The sequence below is a fragment of the Meleagris gallopavo genome, chromosome 13 (genome assembly GCF_905368555.1).
Source record: "Meleagris gallopavo chromosome 13, MGAL_WU_HG_1.1, whole genome shotgun sequence".
Lineage (NCBI taxonomy): Eukaryota > Metazoa > Chordata > Aves > Galliformes > Phasianidae > Meleagris > Meleagris gallopavo.
In genome coordinates, this window is record NC_139416.1 from 7256273 (window position 1) to 7264280 (window position 8008).

Genomic DNA, 8008 nt, shown 5'->3' on the forward strand with positions numbered 1-8008 from the left:
ATAACATGTTGTATATAATAGTTCTTCCTTTGCTTGTTCCTTGTGAAGATATTTAGTTCTAGTCCCAGGACTCCGCATACAGGATAATTCTTTTCTGGTGGGTACACATGTTGACTGGCATGAAGCTTTAGGCTTTGATTTCCAGTGGTCTGAAGAGCAGTTGTTGCACTTCTCACTGAATTAGATGCAAGCATACTGTAGCTGGAACCTTCGCTTATGTAAAGAAAGTTGTTAAACTAATTTGCATGTTTCTGAAAAGATATATAATTTCTAATAGCCTTGTTTAAGGTTCTATCAACTGTTCTTTAGCTACTTGTTGGTATTTCGGAGTTTAAGAAGGAAAAAAGCCTCCTTGGCCAGGAACAGTGGAATGATTTTTGGACTTAGAGCAACCTGTATCATCTCTCACCAAATGAAAAATCAAATCCTGCTGTCAAATGGAACTCAGCACAGCTAAATGAACAGGGAAACAAATGATAATTTCCTATTAAGTTTATACACTCGGCCAGTCAGGTTTTTGCCTGCATGGTGGGTTCACTTTGTTCTTTTAATCTTCCCTAGGTGTCTTCATATATGAGATGCAGTAGTTACTTCAAAATAATTCCTCTTGTTCCTGCGCGTGTGGAGAAGGCACACCTGTTTGATCTGTGCCACTGTAAAGACATCTAGTTCAGAGTACTCAGTGTTACCAGCTGCTGATTATGCATTTTCTTCTGTTCAGTAAAGGAACATTCAGTCCAGTTCAGTCGTGTGCATAATGAGGGCTGTTGCATAGCAAGGTTTGGTGTAGGTATCAATGCTAACAGCTGGCTGTGAGTAGCCCCACCTGCCTTTAAGACGCACAAAGGCATGGTTAGAGCTTAAAATTGAGACAGTACTTCCTTTCTTGTGCAAAGGAAGAGTACTGCTACCCACTCAGTCCTTATGAGCAGTGTTGTCATCTCTTCACATGTAATAAACTGGTTTCCATCTACTTCAAGTGTGATCTGCTGCTTGATGAAGACCTGTTTTGTTTATGTGTACTACAGTGCAGCACTGAGGAGGTCGCAGTGTGCAGGCCAGGCTGGTTGGCTTCTGCTGTATTCTGCATTCAGGTGATGTCATTACTAGCTAATGCTCTTAGAAAATTAAACAGGCAACAAGATCCCAGAAGTAGTTATCCCATAGGCAACTGCCTCAAACCAAAGTTGTTAGAGCTGAGAAACATTATAACTGAATATTATTATAGGCACTAGGAATAGTTTTATTCCATTTTACTCCTCCTAGATACATTCACCAGCTTCTCACACTATTGCATGTGCACAGTACTACCAGTCGAGTGATGCAACATATTTGGCTTTCGTATCTTTCCCATCCCGACTATTTGCTGTATGGATATTTCACTTAGGTACTTTCATTCATGTCATCCAAGGGTAACAGCATGGTTTTGTCTCTTGGCTGTAAGCATGTTGCAGAGGATTTAATGTTTGTTTATTTAGTTATTTGTATTCAGTGAGAGCTGGACAGACATCCAAAACATCTCTCAGTACATTGGTGGACATTGCAAAAATGAGAGAGAGACTGTGGTTTTTCTCTATTCTTAACTGATTCTCTCTCCTTTGCACTGACAGTGACCAGACACATGATCTTACGTCCTTAGCATGCTCAAAGTGCTGTAGTATTTCTGTCCAAAGTGGTGCTGAGGTCCCAGGATCCCCTTTTTCCCGCAATAAATGGCATTCTCCAGAATTGATCTGGCTTCTGCATCCCTGCACCTTGGCCTACAGCGAGGCTTCTTAATAAGAATAGGTGAAATTAAGAGTACATTCATGTAAGAAAAATCCAACACATTTAATGAGACTAAATCATTACCGTGATTCAATGCATGATAATTGACAAATTAAATTTAAAAAAGAAAATGGTAACAATAACAAAGCTAGAGAGAAGAGTTGGAAGAAAATTTCATGATAGGTGAGGGAGACAAAATTCTCAGCAGTACTCACACTTACGTTCCCCTCTCTGGTCCTTCAATGCTCTATACATAGGCAATCTTCACTGCTATGAATCAACCATTCCTGAAAGAGGTTTATAACTTAAGATGGATAGGAAGTGATCCAGCAGTCACTGAGTTCCTTCACTGACTTCAGCATACTTGGGTCAGCCCCTAATTGTACAATTCTCTGGGTAGCACAAAAGGGCTGATTTTAGCTATGTGCAAAAGGGAAAACTGCAACACAAGTAGGAGGCAGAAGCCCATGTTCTGTTCTTGGCTCTGTCACAAACTTGTACACTGGGGTTCATAGAAAGTCGCTTTTTTGTGCATCTCCCTATTCTTGCATGGGACAGGGTGCTTAAAAGTCTTTCAGAAATATTCTAGAAGCAACACTTAAACATTGACAGCTAGACAGACTGTAAAACAATGGCAGCAGAACAATAGCTCTCACATCCTTCTCTGTTCATAGTTAAACTCCATAGGCAAGGCAGCTCCCACCTGCTGCGTGTTCAGATGTATTCATCTTTGCACATGGTGATTAAGCACGCTGTTCCCATTAGTGTCAGTGGGAGTTAAATAAGCCATTACAGAACATTAAGAGGAAATGATAGCCTTTAATCATCCTTTACTAAAAAAAAAAAAAACAAAAACCAAAAGAGGCAACCTGAAACTGAACTAACACATTTCTTTTTACTCCTCATATGCTTGAAGTTCATCCTTGATTCTGTGCTAGCAAACGTCCCTATCCTGTCTAAAGCTCTGTATAGCAGTATTAAAAGCATTGCTTCTGTGTGTTACAGTTAAAAAAATTGACCAAATCTAAATGTGCCTTTTTAGCAGTTCTCCAAACTGCATTGTCTCTGTGTTGGGCACAGCTGGCTGAAAATGTTTTACCAAATGTGGATGTCATTAAATGTTCTGTTCTGTTGAATGCTGAGTTTATTTCTTCAAGAGAGCTTCATGTCTATGCTGGACTTAAAGTTTTGACTCAATAAAAGTAGGGAATTGTTTTCTGTGCTGGAAGGTTGTGTTTAAAGAGCATTATTTTGTGATGAGATAGTTGAGCTTTTCAAGTAAAGGAATGTTTCATTTCAAAACTGTTATAAGTACTGCAAAGAAAAGTAGAAAAAAATTGAATAAAATTATGAACTCTCTCAAATATGGAACTAAGAAAATGTAAGAAAAGAAGTTTTCTGCTGGAAAAAAAAGCTTTTGGATTTGATGCAAATCCTTTTATAATCTTTTTCTGTTATGCACGTTTTGAAATAATCCCATTGTTTTCTATTACATACACAATTGTTTCTTACGGCTCTACTGGTTATCCCGATCTGCATTTCCAGCAAACATGAGTAATTACCTCTCTTAAGAAAAGCCACTGCTCACACAGGACTTGAAGAGTGAACCTTTAGTGCTCTTTTGTAAAATATTTGGGTTTCTTGTCGTGCTGCTCAGGGGTTACGTAGCTGAGACCTCGGGATTGGGAAATTAGCTCCTGTGTGCTTGGATTCTCCAGCTTTAAGAGAAGAACTTTCAGGCCCAAGGAGGTTGTGGTGAGGATCGATAAGGAGATTGTTATGCATTTCACATAAGTGATGATGTGGCGTTGGTGGCTGTATGTGGTGGAGAAAGCTGGGGATGGGACAGCTTGGGGAAGTGCTGCTGGCCAGTATTGTGTTATTTGCATCATGTGGCATTTGAGGAGAACTTGCAAAATTACTGGCTTCCAAATTTTTAAGACTAATAGTTCAGACTATTTTTTAAGTGAGAATTTTTACTTTCATAGATTGGCTTGTAGTGATGGACAGCTATCAGGAAAGCTTGCCAGGGGGGCACATGCTTCCCAACTGTCTTATTTTGAAGACAATCTTTTGTTCTTTTGTGAAAAAGCCCAGCTGTATTAACGTAGTGACAGGTTCTCATTAGTACACAGTGCACTGCTTTGCTACAAAAGTGGTGTATCTTAAAAAGGTACATCTATAAAAAAGCATATGAACAATATCAAGGGTTTTTTTTTAAAAGCTGGATGAGAAATATTTTCCATTTCAGTTGAATTGTGTTCTACATAATAGACACTATTACAGAATGTCAGCGTATACAAAGGGAAGAAATAGAGTGGCTTCAAATACATATAAAGGTATCACTTCTATTTTTCAAATAAATAAGGTCTTGTTTTTGAAGGGTAAGATTTCCAGATACAGGAACACTGGGGGAAAAATTTATTTGGATGTCAGTAGTTCATTCAAAAGAAAAATAATTTTTTTTGTCTTTAAACTACTTAACCGTTATTTTATTTATTAATTTGGCTACAATTTAAAGTTTATACATCCTGGTTGAAATGCATCTTTTCATTGTTTTGTTTGAATTAAAACATTTCTTCTCAGAAGGAGCGGTGAGGCAGTGGTGCAACTGCCCAGGGAATGGGGAGCCACCGTCCCTGCAGGTACTGAAGAAGGTGGTGCTGCATTGAGTGGGGTGGCCTGGAGCTGTCACTGGCGGAGGCTGGTGGTTGGGCTAGGTGACTTTAGTGGTCTTTTCAACTTGGATGGTTCTGTGATTTCATGATAGCCAAAATACATTCTGATCCTTTTTGGGGGGGAAAAAAAAAAAGCTTCTCTCTTCGATTCAACCTGTTGTGTTAATTGATTATGATCCAATGCATAAATTGCTTCTCCCAGAGGATGCATGCTATATTGTGTTTACTTAGAAACAAAACAAAATAAAAAAAACCCAGGGCACCCATCCTGAACAAACTATGATAACCACAGAAAATGATGGTTTTCATCAAAGGAAACATTTTGGAGGAGTTCTAGAGCTGTGTGCACGTATGAATCCAACTGCCTCCAAACATATGTGCCATCCAACCTACAAAAAATAATATTCTTGCCAATTTTATCTGGATGAGTAGATTGCAGTCATTAGGAAAGACGGGGCCACGTATTCTGTTGTTTCAGAAAGCCACCACAGAGGATATTCCAGTATCTGCTGTACTGAGCAGAAAACGTGTCTTCTGTAGGAAATGCTTTTCCTGACACGGCTTAAACATACCTTTAAAACTTCAGAATATTTTAAGGATTCCATTACAGGAAGAGTTGACTTTATCATTTGAGTATACGTGCAGTTATTTGTTGAGTTGTAATTTTACATAAGCATATACATTTCAGCAGTATTTAGTGAAATTTTAATTGCACACAAATTTTTAAGGAGATTGAAAGTACAGAAAGTGAAGCTAACTACATAAAAGCATCTAGAAAAATCTGATGTTACTGTGCTTTAGTTCTGCTTTACCATATCTAAAGCAAACTGGCTGCCTATTGCTGTTCTGACTATCAGCTGAAGTAGCACGCTTCAGATAGCTCCAGCCTTTCAAACTACCATCTGCTAAGACATAATTGTAAGCCCACTGACAAGTGTTTGTCAGAAATCACTTCATGCTAATTGATCTCTTTTCCAACACACTTCAGTAGCTAATTTTTAAGACCCGAGAGCCTTCGTTACTCTACTTTCATCACCAAGATAGGGACATAGCTGTACTACAGGCAAAAAAGAACTTAAAGCACTTGAAATACAACAAAATCACAGGAGAATAATTTCTAAACAGCCATGTTCAAAATTTGAACTGAAATGAAGCATTGATCACAACAACATAATGTCTCATCACCAACAGCTGCGTTCTTTTGCATCTTTAGTGAATTTATTTTGTTTTGTTTACAGTGAATGAGGAGGTGCAATGATCATACGAAATCAACACTGCAAGCAATTTTCATTCTTTTCAAGCTTGCTTTCTTCCTGATGTGATTATGCCCAATGATTTGTTGCATTCCGCATCTGCAGTAATTTCATCCTTATCTTTAATCACTGCTTCTTTCCTATTCTTTCTAAGATGTGGTCAGCAGCTCTCTGGGGGCAGAAGTTAAGTGGTCACTGACAGCAGTGATGCCTATTCTTATGAATGCCGATGGTAATATGGCCAAATATAGCTTTCATAGTGTTGTGCAGTGCGAAATGGCTGATAATTAATTCTTGCAGTATTAGTCATAAGGATGAATCCTCTTGGCTATTTTGATTTTTGCCCAAATTCGTTATTCCCATCAACATTCAACTTCAGTTTTAACGTTTGTTGGAAAATCTGTCTGCCTGTTGTCCACGTCTGAAGAAAGAAAACAGTTTATTATGGGTTTTGTCCCTGTTGCATCTTTGCAGTCAGTTGAAGAATACCTTGCAGCGCTCAGGCTACCGAGTTCTGGGGACAACACTGCAACATCTGCAAAAGGGACTTGGCTCTTTTCCGGCCTGCCTTCAGGGAGCAATGTATCTATCTGGAGAGATGGCCAGTCCAGTGCTAAGGGAGCATGGCTGACGGCACTTTCATTGAAGATGTCTTAGTTAAGTAATCTGCATGAATTTTCTGTTATTATGTAGCTTCCTTCTGAAAGTCATTATTTAGAGTGAATGTCCCTCATTCTGAAAATGAGGCGCTTGGCAATGTCAGGCATGTTTGTGGTTAAGAGAAAGTCAATATGCAGCAGATAAAGTAGCATAAATCTTGAAACTCCTCAGGTGAATTGCAAGAAAAGAGGTGTCTATAAACACAAAAATCCAAATCTGTAATGCTATTACTTTGGTTTTAAGAAATAAGGTGTTTCTTGGACCAATTTTAAGTCCATGAAGCACATTTCTGAAGAAGGCAGTGTTAAGGAGGTTCTGAAAACCACTTAAATTATAGTAGAAAAAGCACTTCAGAAAGCATCCTCTGTAATAAAGTCGAGCAGTAATAGAATCAAATGATTTTGAGCATTGATTTTTCTGACTTTCAAAGGTATATTGGTTGCAGTGATACGGCTCCATCTTTGATAGGTATAGACATTTGGATGAAGAGAGCTCATATGTGAAGTTCCAAAGTAGTTCTTTAAAAAAACCCATGAATTGGATTTGAGTTTCTGAGGGGATGAAACAACGAAGCTATAGAGGTTTGCAAAAGTTCAATTGCTTTTCTGGTTATATTTGATTTATTTAGGCTTACAATGATAAAATACCTGTCAAAGAACATACTTTACAGCTAATAACCCAAATAATTAACAGTAGTCTGCAGTTACATGGCACAGTTCATCTCCAGATATAAAAGTGGTTTACAAATGAGTTAATCAAGCACGTGTGGTAAAAAAATATTGTCTAAATTTTATGATGGACAAATGGAAGCCTAACAAGATCAAATTATTGCCATGGTAACAAAAGGAATTTGTGTCAAGAACAGAAATGTATGCAGACTTTTTACTGCCTTATGTACCATTCTTTTTAGATTTTTTTATTTTCTGTCTTTTTATTATTTCTTTCCCATCACTGTGAATCTGTGCTGATTCTCAACTTATCCCATACCTATCTTATAGACATTTTCAGATTGACAAGCCTTATAAAAAAACGTCTTTTTTTTTCATTACACGTAATAATATAATTTGATCTTTTGATACTTGTATTTTAAGGTTGCCTCATAATGAGAGGTAAAGAAAATATTGCTTTAAGATACCTTAAAGCAGGAACGGTCTGTGCTTTCAAATGAAATCTGCATATATCCACAAATGAGAACTTCTGTCGAGGGGTTTGCCATCCAGCAGTGAGTTAAAATAGAGATGATGTTTCTTTGGATAGGAGCACTGGATAAAACATTGCTATTTTTCTTTAGGTTTTTAACTATGGAATTGCATTTGCAGGTGGCATGAACAGACACTGCTCCAGTGAGGTCAGTGGCACACAATGAAGTTCTGGTCCAAACTATCCAGATGAGTTTGTATCCTACATCAATTTCTCTGGACAGATGCTTTTTCTTCATAACCTCACAGTTAAAATTAAGGGCCGTCCTGACCCCATGAATTGCTCTTATCTTTAATAACTGGCAGCCATCAGGCTCACACTTCGGAGATCTGAAGCAACAGCTCAGCAGAATTTTCCCCAGCAATTTATTTTGCACTGCACGGCAGCCCTCTCTGCAGGGCTCACAGGCTGACTTGCATATGCAGTCTTCAGCAGCCCTTTGCTGTGCAG